We start from the raw sequence: 18241 nt of genomic DNA on the forward strand, positions 1-18241 counted from the left end.
TGGGGAAGTGGGCCAGGAAATAGCGAATGGAGTTCAATACAGATAAGTGTGAGGTGTTGCATTTGGGAAAATCAAATCAAGGTATGACTTTCACGGGTGAATGGTAGGATCTTAGGGAGTATCTTGGAACAGAGGGACCTTGGAGTTCAGGTGCACAGTTCTCCAAGTTGGAGTCACAGGTAGATAGGGCAGTGAAGAAGGCTTTTGACATGCTGGCCTTCATCAGTCAGGGCACTGAGTATAGAAGTAGGGAACTTATGTTGCAGTTGTACAGGAGGTTGGTGAGGCCACATCTGGAGTAGTGTTCAGTTTTGGTTACCTTACTATAGGAAAGATATTATTAAACTGGAGAGAGTGCAGAAGGGATTTACAAGGATGTTGCCAGGACTCAGGGGACTGAGTTATCGGGCGAGATTGGGCAGGCTAGGACATTTATATTTGGAGTATAGGAGACGGAGGGATGATGTTATGGAGGTGTATAAGACCATGAGAGGAATGGACAGGGTGAATGCACTCAATCTTTTTCCCAGGTTTGGGGAATTGAGAACTAGAGGGCATAGTTTAAGTTAAGAGGGGAAAGAATTAATGGGAACCTTAGGAGCAGCTTTTTTTTACACCGAGGATGGTACATTTGTGGAATGAGCTGCCGGAGGGAGAGGTTGAGGCAGGGACATTGGCAACATTTAAAAGGCATTTGGACAATTACATGAATAGAAAAGGTTTAGAGGAATATGGGCCAAATGCAAGCAAATGGGGTTAGCTTAGGTGGGCTTTTTGGTTGGCATGGACCAGTTTGGGCCGAAGGGCCTGTCCATGAAGTAGATTCTATAACGGAAGAGGTGGGCGGCAAGTTGACACAGTGGTTAGTAGTGCTTCCTCAGCCATTGACGCAGGTTCAATTCCAGCCTTGGGTAACCGTGTGGAGTTTGCACGTTCTCCCAGTGTCTGAGAGGGTTTCCTCCCATAGTTTAAAGATGTGCAGGGTAGGTGGGGTTATGGGGATAGGGCATGGGAGTGGGCCTAGGTCAGGTACTCTTTCAGAAGGTCAGTGCAGATCCGATGGGCCGAAAGGCGTCCTTCTGCAAGGTCAAGTAAGTAAAGTCGCCATAGTCCCAGATGACCAATGGTTGCTTTCCCCCTTGAGGGAGATTTAACCCAAGAATCACCACACCTCAGGCGAGGGGCAAGGTTGAGAAGGTGGGCCTTCATGAATAACTTCAACCAGTACGGGAATTGAACCTGCGCTGCTGGCCTCGCTCTGCACTGCAGGGATTCTATGGAATTATAAATTCAAGAATGTCAAAATTTCAGATTTCTGGTTAATATGGCAGGTTTCACTGTTGAAACATTGATACTTCCAGCAGGTCAGGAGTACCTCAGAAGTAACATTGCATAATACTTTCCAGATCCATTTCTTCGGTTAGCCTTAGTTTAGTTTAAACTCTAGCTTGATGATATTTTCATTTAATGATAATTATATTTGCAAAATCTAATATTTAGCTTTAATTCATTGTTGCTTAGACAATGAGGTCTCAAACTTGAAAAAGGTAACTTGGGTGCTTCAGAGATCTTCACCCCCTGTTGCCATTTTACATAGTGTATTACTGCTATTTATACAGGAAACCTGTGTCACGGAATTTATTGATGGTTGATTTTACATACGAACATATAAACCTTCAAATCTTTTATTGAAGAACCTTGAGCTGAAGAATAGCATTGACTGGAGGACAGAACACCAGCGCATCCTGTTGGTAAGCAAATGGCACAGAGTCTGGAGATTTAGGAACAGGGGTTGGACACTCCATCATTCAACAGGATCATGGCTGATTTGACTCTTACCTCAACTCCACCACTACCTACACCCGATAGTCCTTGCTCATCACCAAACTATCTAGCTCTGCCATAAAAATATTCAAAGACTGCTTCCACTGCCTTTTGAGGAAGAGAGTCCCAAAGACTCACTACCCTCAGAGAAAATAAAATTCTCCTTTGGATTGTAAAAAAAGACGACTGTTTGAGGGAAAAGACAGACGGACAGCAAGAGATACATAATAATAATCTTTATTGTCACAAGTAGGTTTACATTAACAATGAAGTGACTGTGAAACGCCCCTAGTCACCACATTCCGTCGCCTGCTTGGGTACACAGAAGGAGAATTCAGAATGTCCAAATGACCTAACAGCACGTCTTGTGGGAGGAAACCGGAGCACCCAGAGAAACACACACAGGCACGGGGAGAACATGCAGACTCCGCACAGACAGTGAGCCAAGCCGGAATTGAACCTGGGACCCTGGCGCTACGAAGCAACAGTGCTAACCACTGCACTTATTTTCAGCTAAACTCCTTTGCCAGTCCACACCAGCCAACTCTGTCCTCATTCCTTTGTAATTACCCTTATTTAAATTCAGTTCAGAACAGTGGGCGGGATTCTCCGAAATGGAGGCAGAGTGTTCGCGCCGTCGTGAACGCCGTCGAACTTCACGATGGCGCGAAATGGCCCCTATCCCAACTGATTCATGGCCCGATAATGGGCTAGGAGCGGCGCTGCGTCATTTACACGGGCCAGGCCTTAGCGCCGCGTAAAGGCGGCGCTGCATACATGACGCGGCCGGCGCCGCATAACTGGTGTCACCCGCGCATGCGCGGGTTGACCGGCGCCAAACCGCGCATGCGTGGTTGCCGTCCTCTCCGAGTCCGCCCCGCAAGAAGATGTCAGACGGATCTTGAGGGGCTGCAAAAGAAAGGAAGTCCTCCTTCAGAGAGGCCGGCCCGACGATCGGTGGGCACCGATCGCGGGCCAGACCCCATTTGAGGCCCTCCCCGGTGCAGGATCCGCCCTCTCCCCCCCGCAGGCTGCCCCCCCAGCGTTCCCGCGCTGTTCCCGCCAGCAGCGACCAGGTGTGGACGGCGCTGGGGGGAACTCGCCGTTTTGGGCTGGCCGCTCGGCCCATCCGGGCCTGAGAATAGCAGGGGTGCTGGAGAATCGCCATTTTTGGTGTCTCGGGCGATTCTCCGGCCTGCGCCGTGCGGAACTCGACGGGGCCGTTCTCGCCACTTGGGAGAATCGCGGGAGGGCGTCGGACCGGCGTCGCGGGAAAATTTGGCGACCCATGTGATTCTCCCAACCGGCGCGGGAGCAGAGAATCGCGCCCAGTGTTTCTCACTCTCATACAGAATGCTAAATTCTACAATGTTATGGTCACCGTTTACTAGGGGATTTTTTTTCTCTGATATTATTTATTAAAAAAGCCTCATTACACATTCCCAGATCCAAAATAGCCGGATCCCTGTTGGACCCACGCATATTATCCTAGGAAACTATCCCGAATATACTCTATGAATTCTTCCTCATGACTACCCCTGCCAATTTGATTTTCCCAATCCACAAAATCAGGTGCTGAGTTCTGATTTAAAACACAATGAGAAATTTGCTAATCTTCCACCAGGATCTTTCCTGAACTAACACTGAATCTAGAAACTTGACGTATCTCAAATCACAAGCATTTTATACCACAGTGCTGCAGTGCCATACTATCCTCAGGGAAACTTGTATAATTAGGAGATTTTTTTTAATAACAGCTTTTTACACAAGTGACTTAACAGAAGGGTTATGTGCTAGTATCTTGCACTTTGATGCTGGGGTTGTTGGTGGGGCAGGTAAGTTACTTAAAGACTACAGAATGGAGATATTTATCTGGAATTTCAACCAACAACAATTAGCATGACATAATGATCCGGGGACAAAGGCCGCTAATGTTCTCTCTATGGTAAACATGATGAACTCACTCAGACTGCAAAATGTCCATTTGGAAGCTTATTTTTCCTGCACACAGGATTGTTTAATAGCTGACAGTGCAAGGGAAACAGGCTAAAGGATTGATTGGCTGTATTGATTGGAAATTGTTGGAACACTTACAATTTCAACAGCTTACCCATGACAACAAAAATCTGGACATGAAATTGTGATATTATCGATAGGAAGTCACATTTAAACTCAACAGCGTGCTTGCTAGCTTCATTCGCAAATTTGTATCCCTCTCCCCATCTGCTAAGAATTTCCACCTAGCACTTCATCACCATCGTGAACTTCTGCCTGGGAAGCCAATTAGAGAATGTCAGGCTTTACTGAATACCAAGTTCAAAGTACAAACTAATAGGGCTGCAATAGTCTGAGAGCCTCAAGGCTTCATTGAAACTAAAGCTGAAATGTTGGCTTCAAAAGTCCTGAAAGGGTGTCATTACTTAAGGCAAGGACTGTAGCAGGAAGGATTTTGTAGCATGCAGGTAGGATTTCATCAGCAGCAGTAGAGGTGCCTCCTGTAATTCAATTCCTCATAACAAAAGATAGAAGGATATAAGGATAACAGTGCAAAAAATGGTACACCCCAGGTTTCTGTTTCAGTCAATGCTGGCCAAGAAAGATCAGCAATTTGTAATAGCTCACATGAAGTATGTCCAAAAGGCTGTTGTCACATTTGTTTTATCAATCTTTGCAACAAGTAATTTCAGTTCTTTATTTCATAACCCACCCCAAATCTCAAAAACAATTTTGCATTAATTCAGCAACTTTAATGTAGGAAAATCCCGTGGTAGACCGAATCAAACGAAAAGGACGCCAAGCAAAAAAGAATCGGCTACCAAAAGGGTAATCACCACCTGCAAGAAGGGTTTTAATGAAATAGAGGGTTGAGAGGGGATGGCAACTTAGCCTGAGCATGCAGATGCGGCAAAGCAAGAAATTCTGATCAATCCCTGGGCTTCACGGTGTAGATCCAAAGATAGACCCAGACTAATTTCTGCTATCAGATATCCCAAGGTAAACCCAACACCCTAAACTTTAGTTCAGCTCTTCAAACTTTTTAACATGCACATCACTGATGCTGCTTTAGTATATACTGCTCAGCACCCTCAAACAAACAAAGGTATTATTTTAATTCAGAAGATCCCTACTAAAATTAAACTGTACATCCCTGACCTGCACATGAAACATACAGTTGACCAAAGCGCGAGGAACAGAACACAAAATAAAAATAACTAGGCACTCAAAAGCACCAAAGAAGAATCATGGCAACCATGAATGTACTTCAGTTCAAATACTAATGCAAATGCAGTGCAACTACAAGAAGGTCCTTGGAATCAAGAAGCAGATTTACCTTTCACTACTGCACCAGATTAAAATAATTCTGCGTGAACAGGAAAACATATACAGGTTTGGTTACTGACGGAATAAATCAACACTTCAGCAGATGTGGATTGTAGAACTAAATAGAATTTACAGGACAGAACAAGGCCATTTGGCATAACAAGTCCAGGCTAGTAAATTACACTCTAGGCGAGCCTCCTCCCTACCCCATGTCATAAGAATAAAAAATTTAATCTAAATTTAGGACTAATGCCAGGAAACTCGTCTTTACACGAAGATGACTCACAATTGGAACAAACACTGGATATAACGGAGGCAAAACTACAGGAATCATTAAAAACACTTTGAATTACGTAATGGAGTGGGGGAAACGGGAGGCTTTTTCTGGATAACTAAGGTGGGTAGGCCAAAAGGAGCCATTCCAATCTTGTGATTTTTTTTGAAACAGTGAAACAAAATAAAAGACTAAAATGAATAAAGAAATCTAACGATTACTCGGGACATGCATGTGTTAATACGCCTGTAATATCAGGCTAGGTAGCAGTTAGTCGTCTGTGCAGTGTGATAGACAGTCTGCAGCCTATGTTATTTTCCAATTACACATTAAACTAGTCAATACCGGTGCCCTACACGTGCACATGTGTTGAGTTCAGCTCCCAGGGCAGCCAGATCTAACGTTAGGACAGCGTGGGTGGCACTGTTCCGTCTGCCCCAACATTAAAACAACTGAAAAATAAGTATATGTTCCCCGAACCGCCTAGCATTTTTTACAATCTGGCTTTGCTCCGGGGCTGAAGTTACACTATACCAAGTGCAAATCTCAAGTAGTGCCAAACTGCCCACCAGCTGGTCTCACATCTATTGCTTTATTGAATTTGAGAGTCAAGCTAATTAACTAGATTCCCAAATTATGCTGCTATACTGCACAGCTACGCACTAAACTGTTCAGTGCTAATGCAAGAGCGTCAATAATCGTCAAAGCCGAAACAATTGATTTCTTAGAACAATTATTATAATGGAATTCAGTAATAAAAGAATAGAAGTATTTGTCACTTAATTATGTAGACTTATTACTTTCCAATGAAAGTCCATTAAAGTAGAGACCCAAGAAACTAATGCAGAAGTCCATAATATCATAAAGTGATTTCATGTTTAGTGGCATTTAACACTCCAACTTGCATTTTACAACATTTTCCATAATAACAATACAAAGACCACATTCCCTTTTGCTGTTCTTAATTACTGTTGAAACAAGTACTTTGCACCTAACAGGCATGGGAAAATGTGTGTTTATAATAGTCAAATAACTTTCAATTTGACAGATGTGACTAATGCACGCAGGACTGCAAAACTACGTTTCACAACAAAATGCTTCTCGCGGGGGTGAGGGTGCAGAAAATATACTTGAATGTACGATATGAAAGTCTGGAGCTTTGGGAGATCAAACTTGATTTGATTCTACTGTGTGTTTGTTTTCTGAGCCTCGCTCTGATTTATTGTGCTTAAACAGAGCAAGAATCTGGTGTTAATACAATGCAGATGGCATTATCCAGAACCCCGGTAGTTCTGAGTTTATGCTATACAACAACACTGGGAAGTAGCTTGTGATAAAGAACCAACACTAGTCAGTCTGCCTGGTTTGTATTTTGGGATAGCATTTCACAGGGTTATAGGAAGGAAACAGGGTGGCAGAAGAAAAAAAACCATGGCCATCACCAGCTTTTGTTTTCCCAGCTATCCTTTTCACTATCTCTTTTAGATTTAGCTCGTCAGTATGAAAATGAAATGAAAATCGCTTATTGTCACGAGTAGGCTTCAATGAAGTTACTGTGAAAAGCCCCTAGTCGCCACATTCCGGCGCCTGTTCGGGGAGGCTGGTACGGGAATGGTATGTTGGTACCAAGGTTATTTTTCTTAAAAAAAAAAAAAAAAATTCCTTCTTTTGAAGAGTGCACCAAGTGAGGGAAACCATGCTCTGGCTGTGCCTCACATAACTCCACTCCACAAAGGGTCGTTGTGGAGATGGAAAGATTCTATTGTGGAGCTCACCTACAGTCGAGCAACAAAGACAACCAGAAGCCACCAAAAAGATGATCTCCATTAATTTCTACTTCCTTATGTTTATAGTGGTAAAGAAAAGCTGAATCAGAATTTGCATTTACAGAATCACAGAAATGTTACACAGCACAGGAGACCATTCAACCCATCCTATCTATGCTGGGCCACCTGAATGAGCAATTCAGCTTGTGCCATTCCCCGGTCTTCTGACTGTAACTCAATGTGCCCTCTTACTTTTCAGATAAATCTAATTCCTTTCTGAACGTCTGGATTGAATGAACCGCCACCATATTTCAGGCAGCGTAATCCAGACCCCAACCACTCTCTGCATAAAAAGGTTTTCCTCATGTCACTTTTGCTAATTACATTTAATCTGTGCCCTCTCATTCTTGATCCTTAAATCTGTGTCCTCTCATTCTTGATCATTTCACAGGTGTGAAGTTTGTCCCTCTTTACTCCGACCTGACCCCTCATAATTTTGGATATCTGTATCAAATCTTTTCTCTGCCACTTCCGGTGACGGCGGGCGGGAGGCAGCCGCACGTTGGAGGGCTCCCGTTCGGGAACGGCATTGTTGGGGGTTAACGCCCGGTCCTAGGGCCAGTGAAGGCAGTAAAAGTCGGGAGACAGCACAGAGGAGGGGAATGTCGAAGACCAGCAAAAAAAAGGCCGTGAAAAAAGCAGCTGAAAGTCCGTTGGGGAGTGGAAAGGTCACCGCGGGGTCAGTAAAGAAAATGGAGGCTGGAGCACCAGGGGAGGCCGCATTGCTTACAGCTGAAGAAATAACTAAGGCGATGGCTGCGGAATTCAAAAGGCAGTTTACAAATTACATGGAGACAATGAGGAAGGTGATGAGGGAGGTTTTGAGTGCGCTGGTGGAGATTTCCCCGGTGATGACGGCGGTGGCGAGCGCAGTGGCAGAGATGCGAGAGCAAGGGGAGGCGCTGAAGGAAGTGGAGGAGACGTTATTGCAGCACGGTGATCAACTTGCCTCGATGGGGTAAGAGATGCGGAAGGTGATGGACATTAACAAGGATCTGCGAGGAAAAATGGAAGACCTGGAAAACAGATCCAGGCGACAGAATTTGAGGATTGTGGGCCTGCCCGAAGGAGTTGAAGGACCGAAGCCGACTGAGTATTTTGCCACGATGCTGGCAAAACTATTGTGGGAGGGGGAGGATCCCTCCCAATATGAACTGGATCGGGCTCATCGGTCGTGGAGGCCTGTACCAAAGGCGAGTGAGCCGCCAAGGGCAGTGACTCTATGTTTCCGTAGGTACAGGGTGAAGGAGAAGGTCCTGAGCTGGGCCAAGCAGAAGCGGGTGGTGCAGTGGGCTGGAGCTGGTATACGTGCATACCAGGACTTTACGGTGGAGCTGGCGAGGAGGCGGGCTGTCTTCAACCGGGTGAAGAGGGCACTGTACATTCGCAAGGTGCAGTGCGGCATTGTATATCCAGCGAATCTGAGGGTGACTTATAAGCTCAGGGACTTTTATTTTGGAACGCCGGAAGCAGCGGAGGAGTTTGCGAAGGCAGAAGGACTGTGGCAGAACTGACAAATTGAGAAATGGCCATGTGCCGATGTAACCTCATGACTGTATTTTCTTCTTTTTTGTTTCACTGCGTGCGGGTGTAGGGGCTAAAGGAGCCAATGTTGTATATATTTGGACAAGGGAAGGGATGGGACTTTCACTCGAAATGAGGGCTCTTTGGGGTGTAGGTGGATATGCGGGGTGTGTGTGCTAAAAGGGGATCTCTGGGCTTTCCTAGGGTCGGGCAAGGGGGAAAGGGACCTGGGCGGGGGCCTCCACGCTGGCCGGTTTAAGCCGGCCAGTGAATGGGAGTGAGGTGGGGGGAGGGGCTGCGGCCATCAGAGCCTGGCAGAACAGGGTCCGAGTGGTCTAGCCGGGGTGGAAAGTTGGGGGGAAGGAACCGAAGTTGGGAGGAGTTTTACAAGAGGCAGTGGACGGGAGGAGCTGGAGACTTGGGGGGGGGGGGGGGGGGGGGGGGGGGGGGGGGGGCGTGTACAACTCTTGGGTATCATGTACGGTACTCGTTCAGAGACTGGATGGCGTTGAGTGTAGGGAGAGGGGGGGGGGGGGAGTGGACTCTATAGGTCAATGGTGACCATGGGCGGTCCTGGACTCCTTTTCCTTTTTCTTCTTTGTTTTTTGTTTCCACTGTGGGAGGGTTTGGTTTCTTGGATGCATATATTGACAGGTGGGCCGATGTTTGGGGTGGTGGGAGGATGGGATCATTCGTATTGTTAAGGGGATTGATTTTGTATTTGTTACCATTTACTGTTTGTGGGTGGGGTGTAACTTTTTGAAGGCAAATGTGAGAATGTAGAATAAAAAAATCTTTTTTTTTTTTTAAATCTTTTCGCTGCCTTCTCTTCACCAATGGAAACAGTCCCCACTTCTCCAATCTATCTTCAGAACTGTAATCCCTCATCCCTGGAGCTATTCTTGTGAATCGATGCTATACTCTCTCCAATGCCATCACATTTTCCTAGCGTGCAGTGTCAGGAGTGGATACAATATGTCAGCTAAAGCCGAACCAGTGTCTTATACAAATTCAACATAATCTCCTTGCTCTTATAAAGTCCAAGAACCTATTAATAAAGCCCAGCATGCTTTAATGTTACTCTCAAATTGCCCGCCATCTTCAACGACTTGTGCATATAAAAACTCAGGTCCCTCTGCTCCTGTATCCTCTTCAGATCCTTGTAATCATTTATATTTTCTCTCCATATTCTTCCTGCCAAATTGATTCACTTCACATTTGTCCACCTGCATTGAATTTAATGTGCCACTTGTCTGCCCATTTCACCAACTTTTCTATGTCCTTTTGAAGTTCCACAGTCCTCCTTACACTACGCTTCCCAAGTTTTAAAGCATCCACAAATGTGTACACCAAAGTTTAGGTCATTAAAATATACATTAGGACGAGCAAGGGTCCCACTGAGCCCTCGGGAACTCTCCTACAAAACTTCCTACCAACTCAAAAGACATCCACAACCACTACTCTGTTTCCTGTCACTCAGCCAATTTTGTATCCATGTTGATGTTTTCCCTTTTATTCCATGAACTAGAACATTCCCTCCTTTAAAAAAAATAAATTTAGATTACCCAATTATTTCCCCCCCCCAATGAAGGGGCAATTTAGCTTGGCCAATCCACCTGCTCTGCACATCTTTGGGTTGTGGGGGTGACACCTACGCAGACATGGGGAGAAGGTGCAAATTCCACACAAACAGTGACCTGGGGCCGGGATCGAATCCAGGTCCTCCCCGCATGAGGCAGCAGTACTAACCACTGCGTCACCATGCCGCCAGAACATTCTTCATAAGTATGTTGTGTGGTATTGCATCAGATGCCTTTTGAAAGCCCATGTACATCACATCAACAGCATTGTCTTCATCAACCCAAGTCTGTGCTGTCTCTCCTTAATTAACCAGCATTTGTCTATGTGGCTATAAATTTTGTCCCAAATTATTGTGACTAGAAGTTTCCCCATCCCAGAGATTAAACTGACTTACATATCTCTACACCCTAAGGGTGTACATGTGCAATTTTCCAGCCTTCTGGCACCATCTCCAAGTCGAGGGAAGACTGGAAAATCATGGCCAGTGCTTCTGCAATTTCCATTCTCACTTTCCTCAGTATCCTTGGATGCATCTAATCCTTTTATCAACTTTTAAGTATGGCTAGTCTATCTAATATCTCTTTGCCAACAATTCTAAATCCTTCTATTTAATTATCTCCTCTTCCTCTGTGGCTTATGTAGCATCTCCTTCCTTGGTCAAGACAAATGCAAAGTATTTATTTAAAACTTCAGCCATTATCTCTGCCTCCATGCCGAAATTTCCACTTCGGTCCCTAATCAGTCCTGCTCCTCTTACCGCCCTTCTACTATTTATATGCCAATAGAAGACTTTGGGATTCCCTTTTATGTTAGCTGCCAGGGACTTCCGGTTGCGGCTATGTGGAGCTAAGCCGCACGATTTGGCAGCTCCCGCTATTACGGACTTTCGGGCTCGTTAGAGGAGCCCCAACGGAGTTTTTTTCGAAGACAACCCGTGGGGAAGGGAAGAGAGAAGTCCCCCTCCAACTTTTATGGACCGGACCAGAAGTGAAACGGCCAAAAAAGCGGCATTGGAGCAGCGGGAGAAGCGAGGGAAAAAACAAAATGGCGGCAGCCGGGGACGAAGTGGAGTGCGGGCCGGAGCTGGAGGAGGTCATCAAGCGCTGCTTCGAGGAGCTGCGGAAGGAGATGCTGGCGCCTATGCTGTCGGCAATTGAAGGACTAGGGATGACCCAGAAGGCCCACGAGGTAAAGATCCAGGAGGTACAGAAAAGAGTCAGTGAGAATGAGGACGAGCTCTTGGGCCTGGCGGTGAGAGTGCAGCAGCACGAGGCGCTACACACGAGGTGGGTGGGAAGACTCGAAGACCTGGAGAACAGGTCGAGGAGAAAGAATCTGCGGATCCTGGGACCCTGAAGGAGTGGAGGGGGCCGATGCCGGGGCATACGCGAGTACGATGCTCGGGGCGATGATGGGCGCGGAGGCCCCTTCGAGGTCGCTGGAGCTGGACGGGGCACACCGGGTGCTGGCGAGGAGGCCCAAGGCTAACAGGCCGCCAAGGGCGATGTTGGTGAGATTTCACTTGTTCACGGACAGAGAGAGGGTCCTGAAATGGGCCAAGAAGGAGCGGAGCAGCAAGTGGGACAATGCAGAGTTCCGAATATACCCGGACTGGAGTACGGAGGTTGCAAAGCGGAGAGCAGGTTTCAACCGGGCCAAAGCGGTGTTGCACCGGAAAGGAGTGAAATTCGGAATGCTGCAGCCAGCGCGACTGTGGGTCACATACAAGGACCAACACTATTACTTCGAAATGCCTGAAGAGGCGTGGACCTTCATACAAACCGAAAAGTTGGACTCTAACTGAGGGTTTGTGAGGGTGGGGGGGGATGATCGAGGTTTGATGTGTGATGGTTGTTGTATATATAGGGGGTCAATCACGCGCAGGAAATGTTACATGGGCTGGGGGAGAGAGACAAGGCCGCGACAGGAGCTGCGCCAGAGGGGGCGGGGCAGGCTTTCGAAAGCGCGGGGTTGAAGAAAGGCGGGAAGGGGAACGAAGGAACGCATACTGATTGGGACACTCCCAGACGGGGAGGTCAATGGGACGGCGGGGGAAGCCGGGGTCAGCACGTGTCAGCTGACTTACGGGAGTGCTATGGGGGAGCAAAAAAGCTAGACAGGGGTCTAGCTGGGGGGGGGGGGGGGGAAAGAGGGGGAAAGGGTTGCTGCTGCACTGGCCGAAAGGGAATGGGACACAGCAGAGGTGGTCGGGGCAGGGGTCCCCCGGCTGGGGGACTGGAGGGTGAAGGAGGCGCGGACACGGGACTGGCCTAGAAAAGGAGATGGCTAGTCGGCGCGGGGGGGGGGTGTGTGAGAGCCCCTCCAATCCGGCTGATAACGTGGAACGTGAGGGGGCTGAATGGGCCGGTGAAGAGGGCCCGAGTGTTCGCGCACTTAAAGGGACTGAAGGCAGACGTGGTCATGCTCCAAGAGACACATCTGAAGGTGACGGACCAGGTCAGGTTAAGAAAGGGATGGGTAGGACAGGTATTCCATTCGGGACTGGACGCGAAGAATAGAGGGGTGGCAATATTGGTGGGGAAGCGGGTGTCATTTGATGCCAAGACTATTGTAGTGGATAATGGAGGGCGATATGTGATGGTGAGCGGTAGGTTGCAAGGGACGTGGGTGCTGTTGGTAAATGTATACGCCCCGAACTGGGATGATGCTGGATTCATGAAGCGCATGTTGGGGCGCATTCCGGACCTGGAGGTAGGAGACCTGATAATGGGAGGGGACTTCAATACAGCGTTGGACCCAGCACTGGACCGCTCCAGATCAAGGACTGGAAAGAGGCCGGCGGCGGCCAAGGTGCTTAGGGGGTTTATGGATCAGATGGGGGGGGGGGGGGGGGGGGGGGGGGGAGTGGACCCATGGAGGTTTGCAAGGCCGCAGGCCAGGGAATTTTCTTTTTTCTCCCATGTGCACAAAGCCTACTCCCGGATAGATTTTTTTGTTCTGGGCAGGGCGCTCATCCCGAAGGTGGGGGGGATGGAGTATTCGGACATAGCCGTTTCGGATCACGCCCCGCACTGGGTGGAACTGGAGCTGGGAGAGGAGAGGGACCAACGCCCGCTGTGGCGGCTGGGTGTGGGACTGCTGGCAGATGAGGTGGTGTGTGGGAAGGTGAGGGGGTACATCGAAAGGTACTTGGAGGCCAACGACAATGGGGAGGTGCGGGTGGGGGTGGTATTGGAGGCGTTGAAGGCGGTGATCAGGGGAGAGTTCATCTTCATCAGGGCTCATAGGGAGAAGACAGAGGGCATGGAAAGGGAGAGGTTAGTGGGGGAGATTTTGAGAGTGGACAGGAGGTACGCAGAGGCCCCGGAGGAGAGATTACTTGGGGAAAGACGACGGCTCCAGGCGGAGTTTGACCTGTTGACCACAGGGAAGGCGGAGGCACAGTGGAGGAAAGCGCAAGGGGAGACCGACGAGTATGGGGAAAAGGCTAGTCGGATGCTGGGATGCGGATGCAGCTCCGTAAGAGGATGGCAGCGAGGGAAATAGGGGGAGTCAAAGATTGAAGGGGAGCCACGGTTCGGAGTGCGATGAAAATAAATGAGGTATTCAAGGCCTTCTATGAAGAGCTGTACAGATCCCAGCCCCCGGCGGGGGAAAAGGGGATGAGACGATTCCTAAACCAACTGAGATTTCTGAGGTGGAGGAGCAAGAGGTGGCTGGTTTGGGGGCACCAATTGGGTTGGAGGAGTTGAGCAAGGGTTTGGGGAGTATGCAGGCGGGGAAGGCCCCGGGACCGGACGGGTTCCCAGTGGAGTTCTACAGGAAGTACGTAGACCTGTTGGCCCCGCTACTAGTGAGGACCTTTAATGAGGCAAGAGAGGAGGGGACCCTGCCCCCGACAATGTCGGAAGCGACAATTTCTTTGATCCTAAAGCAGGACATGGACCCACTGCAATGTGGATCGTAAAGGCCGATCTCGCTCCTCAACGTGGATGCTAAGTTGCTGGCAAAAGTGCTGGCCACGAGGATCGAGGACTGTGTCCCGGGGGTGATCCACGAGGACCAGACGGGATTCGTAAAGGGCAGGCAACTAAACACTAATGTGCGGCGGCTCTTAAACGTGATAATGATGCCATCAGAGGAGGGAGAGGCGGAGATAGTGGCAACTATGGACGCGGAGAAGGCCTTTGATCGAGTAGAGTGGGAGTACCTCTGGGAGGTGCTGCGTAGGTTTGGGTTCGGAGGAGGGTTTATCAATTGGGTTAAGCTCCTTTACAGAGCCCCGGTGGCAAGTGTAGTGACGAACCGGCGGAGGTCGGAGTACTTTCGGCTGTACCGAGGGACGAGGCAGGGGTGCCCCCTGTCCCCCCTGTTGTTTGCATTGGCGATCAAACCCTTGGCCATGTCATTGAGGGAGTCTAATAAACGGAGGGGGGTGGTCCGAGGGGGAGAAGAGCATCGGGTGTCGCTTTATGCGGATGACCTGTTGCTGTATGTGGCGGATCCAATGGAGGGGATGGTGGAGGTCATGCAGACTCTAAGGGAGTTTGGGGAGTTTTCGGGCTATAAGCTCAATGTAGGGAAGAGTGAGCTCTTTGTATTACAGGCAGGGGACCAAGAAAGAGGGATAGGGGACCTACCGCTGAGGAGGGCGGAGGGTGCTTTCGGTATTTGGGGATCCAGATAGCTAGGAGTTGGGGGGCCCTACATAAACTGAATCTGACGAAGTTGGTGGAGCAAATGGAGGCGGACTTCAAAAGATGGGACATGTTACCGCTCTTGCTAGCGGGTAGAGTGCAGTCGGTCAAAATGGTGGTCCTTCCGATGTTTCTGTTTGTGTTTCAGTGTCTTCCCATCGTGATCACCAAGGCCTTTTTCAAGAGAGTAGGTAGGAGTATAATGGGGTTTGTGTGGGCGAATAGGACCCCGAGGGTAAGGAGAGGGTTCCTGGAATGTAGTAGGGACCAAGGAGGGTTGGCGCTGCCAAACCTAGGGAGCTACTACTGGGCAGCAAATGTGGCGATGATCCGCAAGTGGGTGATGGAGGGAGAGGGGGCAGCATGGAAGAGGATGGAGATGGTGTCCTGTAAAGGAACGAGCCTGGGGGCGTTGGTGACAGCACCGCTGCCCCTCTCGCCGACAAGGTACACCACGAGCCCGTTGGTGGCGGCAACGCTAAGGATCTGGGGCCAGTGGAGACGGCATAGGGGTGCAATGGGAGCCTCGGTGTGGTCCCCAATCAGGGGTAACCACCGGTTTGTCCCGGGGAAGATGGACGGGGGGTTTCAGAGCTGGCATCGGGCGGGGACCTGTTCATTGACGGGACGTTTGCGAGCCTAGGGGCACTGGAGGAGAAGTTCGAGATACCCCCGGGAAATGCCTTTAGATATATGCCGGTGAGGGCGTTTGTGAGGCGACAGGTGAGGGAATTCCCGTTGCTCCCGGCACAAGAAATTCAAGACAGGGTGATCTCGGGTGTATGGGTCGGGGAGGGCAAGGTGTCGGCAATACACCAGGAGATGAAAGAAGAGGAGGAAGCGCTGGTAGAGGAGCTGAAGGGTAAATGGGAGGATGAGCTGGGGGAGGAGATTGAGGAAGGTCTGTGGGCTGAGGACCTAGGTAGGGTTAATTCCTCTTCCTCGTGTGCCAGGCTTAGCCTGATACAATTTAAGGTGGTTCACAGAGCGCACTTGACGGGGGTGAAGTTGAGTAGGTTCTTTGGGGTAGAGGACAGATGTGGAAGGTGCTCAGGGAGCCCGGCGAACCATGTCCATATGTTTTGGTCATGCCCGGCACTGGAGGGGTTCTGGAGAGGAGTGGCGGGAGCAATATCTCAGGTGGTGAAAGTCCGGGTCAAGCCAGGCTGGGGGCTAACAATATTTGGAGTGGTGGACGAGCCGGGAGTGCAGGAGGCGAAAGAGGCCGGCATTCTGGCCTTTGCGTCCCTAGTAGCCCGGCGGCGGATCTTGCTAATGTGGAAGGAGGCGAAGTCCCCCCAGCGTGGAGGCCTGGATAAACGACATGGCTGGGTTCATAAAGCTGAAGAGGATTAAGTTTGCCCTGAGAGGGTCTGCGCAGGGGTTCTACAGGCGGTGGCAAACGTTCCTAGACTATCTTACGGAGCGTTAGAGGAAGGTCGGTCAGCAGCAGCAGCAACCTGGGGGGGGGGGGGATGATTGCCTGGGAGGGTGGATGTGCAAGAGGGGTTGGGGAAACTGGCACGTGCGGGAGAGAGCCAGTGTACAAAGCTATGTAAACATATCATTTTACCATGTATATATTTTGCTCTGCGCGATTTCTTGTTATTTTGTTACAGTGGGGTGGGGGGTTATTGTTTGTAAGGGAGAAAAATTGTGTTAAAAAACTTTAATAAATATATATATTTTTTTTAAATGTTAGCTGCCAGTCTCATTTCATACTCCCACTTTGCTTCACTTATTTGATTTTCCACTTCTCCTCTGAACCTTCTGTATTCAGTCTGGTTCTCCATTGCATTATCGACTTGAAATTTGTCACGGTAGCGCAGTTGCTACAAGTAGGCTTACATTAACACTCAAATTAAGTTACTGTGAAAAGCCCCTAGTCGCCACATTCCAGTGCCTGTTCGGGTACACAGAGGGAGAATTCAAAAATGTCCAATTCACCTAATATACACATCTTTTGGGTCTTGTTGGAGGAAACCGAAGCACCCGGAGGAAACCCATGCAGACATGGGGAGAGGTTGGATAGGCTTGGGTTGTTTTCTCTGGAGTAGAGAAGACTGAGGGGCAACCTGATCAAGGTGTACAAGATTATGAGGGGCATGGACAGGGTGGATAGGGAGCAGCAAATCCCTTTAGTTGAAGGGTCAGTTACGAGGGGACACAAATTCAAAGACAGGGGCAGGAGGTTGGGGGTTGGATTTGAGGAAAACCTTTTCTACTCAGAGGGTGGTGGCGGTGTAGAATGCACTGCCTGGGAAGTAGTAGAAGTGGGTTGCCTCACATCCTTAAAAACATGCCCTCCAACAGGATGAGGTAGACAGGACAGGTGTTTTTCATGCATTGGTGCAGACTCAATGGGCTGAAGGGCCTTTTGTGATTCTGTGAATGTCGATACCGCGACCAGCATTCTTGATTGTCCCTGTGAGCAAATATTTCATTTCACACTATTACACTCCACAATCCTGCCCTTCTTCTGACCAATTTGAAATTTATTTTTGCTGCCTCATTCCATAGTTAAAATCTCTGTCTCAGTACCTGCCCAAGAAGTCGGTTTGATGCTGAAGAGCCTTAGCTTATCAAGAATTCCTTCAAGTGGAAACATGTGCAGCGAGGCCGGTTAACCTTGGACATCTTCAGAAAACTTGGCAAGAAATTATGCTCTGAAGGGCCAAATGTGGACATACAGAAAATGAAATTGTGTAATATTAATTCTATGGTCATGTAATAACAATGAATGACAGATGTACCTGAAGAAAGGCTGCAGATACATGAGGTGTAAACACACATTATCAGTACAAGAATAAAACTCAACAAGGAGGCCTGGACAGGAGTGGCTAGCATCACCTCATTGCTGACCTATTTCAGGTGACCTCAGTGCCCCCCTCTCCCTCCTTACACCTCACTGCCTCACTTTCCTCCTTTTAGTCATTTCTTAAAACTTGTCTCTTTGACTAAGCTTTTGAACATTTGATCCAAAATCTCCTTATGTGGCTTGGTGTCACATAATGTTCCTGTGAAATGCTTTGGGACGTTTCATGGTGTTAACGGCATCCACGAGTTGTTATTGTTGAGGTTACACCGCATGGGGGAGGTTACAGAGTTTTTTTTTTTAGAAGTATTTTTATTCAAATTTTTACATATTTTCAACAAACCCCCCCTTACAGAAAAAAGAAACACAAAGAACACATGAATAAACATCTTACAACTGCATCACGAGTTCCCCTAAT

The 18241-nt window shown here is 48.6% G+C and overlaps 1 protein-coding gene across 3 annotated transcripts in view; it reads right to left on the reverse strand.

Moving 5' to 3' along the window:
* The window catches only part of fbxo8 (F-box protein 8), an 83346-nt gene that overhangs the window by 51037 nt on the left and 14068 nt on the right, over window positions 1-18241 (reverse strand). Inside the window, exon 3 of one of the 3 annotated variants that reach the window (XM_072515773.1) lies at window positions 17550-17674. The exons of the other annotated variants lie outside the window; for them this stretch is intronic. The gene's annotated coding sequence lies outside the window, so the exon portion shown is untranslated. The remainder of the gene's footprint in view (window positions 1-17549; window positions 17675-18241) is intronic. 3 annotated transcript variants of the gene reach the window in all.

This window comes from Scyliorhinus torazame, chromosome 9, assembly GCF_047496885.1.
Source record: "Scyliorhinus torazame isolate Kashiwa2021f chromosome 9, sScyTor2.1, whole genome shotgun sequence".
NCBI classification, from domain to species: Eukaryota; Metazoa; Chordata; class Chondrichthyes; order Carcharhiniformes; family Scyliorhinidae; genus Scyliorhinus; species Scyliorhinus torazame.